Raw genomic sequence first — 2500 nt, 5'->3', positions numbered from 1 at the left:
GGATCAACCAGAATAATATTTTTATTTATATATTTTTCTTTGTTTTTCATATTTGAAAATTTCATAAATTACGGTGTATATAAAAAGTAAAGGGGCGACCCCCCTTTAGCTTTTCTTATCAAAATTCAAAAACCGTTTTTTATGAAAAAGAATTTTCGTTCTCTATATTATATATTTTATATAAAAATATAAGAACGATATTTCTTCTTAATATTTGCCAATTTTCAAATAATTTATCATTCTTAATAACATTTTACTTTTTTTTCAAATGCATTTTTAATGTAATAATTTCATATATTACATAATTTTTCTCTTTGAATTGAAATTAATAATTTCATAATTCTATTTTTTAATCATAAATATATATGATTGAAAAAATTTTCTCCTCTTTTCCTTTGTTTAAAATTTAATTTTTCTTATAAATTTTTGTTTTTCTTATTTTTTTCTCTTCATCATCTGTTTAATTTCCTGTATTTATACAAGAAACAAACAGTTGAGGATAATTTCTATGTAATGCTAGTATAGAATATAAAATTTTGAATTCAAAAATTTATTTCTATTTAAACTAACTATAGAAAACCAGGAATAAAATACAATAACACCAATATGCCATAACATGTTAGTATAGAATATAGATTCTTCATATATGTATATATATTCGAAAATTTTTTCTATTTAAACTAACGTATGGAAAACCAGGAATAAAATCATAATATTACCAGTTTAATATGGCTCAAATTCGAGTTTCATATAGTTATGATTCGATTTATATGCTTCAATATCATTGGTTAGTTAACTTTTGATATTTTCATATTATATCACATGCCTTCACCGTGAGTGTTTTTTGCCATGCACACCTCACATTGTCAAAAATGTATGGGAAAAATTCATTTCAATACATTTCAGTTTGATTTGAAATGTCTTTATTATATATTTTAATGGCAATATGCCAAGGTTATATTCCATAAAATGTTAGTATAGAATATAGATTCTTCATATATGTATATATATTCGAGAATTTTTTTCTATTTAAACTAACGTATGGAAAACCAGGCATAAAATCACAATATTACCAGTTTAATATGGCTCAAATTCGAGTTTCATATAGTTATGATTCGATTTATATGTTTCAATATCATTGGTTAGTTAACTTTTGATATTTTCATATTATATCACATGCCTTCACCGTGAGTGTTTTTTGCCATGCACACCTCACATTGTCAAAAATGTATGGGAAAAATTCATTTCAATACATTTCAGTTTGATTTGAAATGTCTTTATTATATATTTTAGTGCCAATATGCCAAGGTTATATTCCATAACATGTTAGTATTAGAATATAGATTCTTCATATATGTATATATATTCGAAAATTTTTTCTATTTAAACTAACGTATGGAAAACCAGGCATAAAATCACAATATTACCAGTTTAATATGGCTTAAATTCGAGTTTCATATAGTTATGATTCGATTTATATGTTTCAATATCATTGGTTAGTTAACTTTTGATATTTTCATATTATTTCACATGCCTTCACCGTGAGTGTTTTTTGCCATGCACACCTCACATTGTCAAAAATGTATGGGAAAAATTCATTTCAATACATTTCAGTTTGATTTGAAATGTCTTTATTATATATTTTAGTGCCAATATGCCAAGGTTATATTCCATAACATGTTAGTATTAGAATATAGATTCTTCATATATGTATATATATTCGAAAATTTTTTCTATTTAAACTAACGTATGGAAAACCAGGCATAAAATCACAATATTACCAGTTTAATATGGCTTAAATTCGAGTTTCATATAGTTATGATTCGATTTATATGCTTCAATATCATTGGTTAGTTAACTTTTGATATTTTCATATTATTTCACATGCCTTCACCGTGAGTGTTTTTTGCCATGCACACCTCACATTGTCAAAAATGTATGGGAAAAATTCATTTCAATACATTTCAGTTTGATTTGAAATGTCTTTATTATATATTTTAATGGCAATATGCCAAGGTTATATTCCATAAAATGTTAGTATAGAATATAGATTCTTCATATATGTATATATATTCGAGAATTTTTTTCTATTTAAATTAACGTATGGAAAACCAGGCATAAAATCACAATATTACCAGTTTAATATGGCTCAAATTCGAGTTTCATATAGTTATGATTCGATTTATATGCTTCAATATCATTGGTTAGTTAACTTTTGATATTTTCATATTATATCACATGCCTTCACCGTGAGTGTTTTTTGCCATGCACACCTCACATTGTCAAAAATGTATGGGAAAAATTCATTTCAATACATTTCAGTTTGATTTGAAATGTCTTTATTATATATTTTAGTGCCAATATGCCAAGGTTATATTCCATAACTCTCTATTTAAACTAACGTATGGAAAACCAGGCATAAAATCACAATATTACCAGTTTAATATGGCTTAAATTCGAGTTTCATATAGTTATGATTCGATTTATATGCTTCAATATC

The 2500-nt window shown here is 25.0% G+C and overlaps 1 non-coding gene across 1 annotated transcript in view; it reads right to left on the bottom strand.

The window, feature by feature from the left end:
* The window catches only part of LOC129251060 (small subunit ribosomal RNA), a 1991-nt gene extending 1977 nt beyond the window's left edge, over positions 1–14 (bottom strand). The window contains exon 1 of the ribosomal RNA XR_008582895.1: positions 1–14. This exon is cut by the window's left edge and continues 1977 nt beyond it. This is a non-coding gene — a ribosomal RNA (small subunit ribosomal RNA).
* Between the last annotated feature and the right edge of the window lie 2486 nt (positions 15–2500).

The sequence above is a fragment of the Anastrepha obliqua genome, chromosome 6, assembly GCF_027943255.1.
Source record: "Anastrepha obliqua isolate idAnaObli1 chromosome 6, idAnaObli1_1.0, whole genome shotgun sequence".
Taxonomy (NCBI): Eukaryota; Metazoa; Arthropoda; class Insecta; order Diptera; family Tephritidae; genus Anastrepha; species Anastrepha obliqua.
The sequence above is the reverse complement of the archived record's forward strand: the minus strand, read 5'-3'. Positions and strand labels throughout refer to the sequence as shown.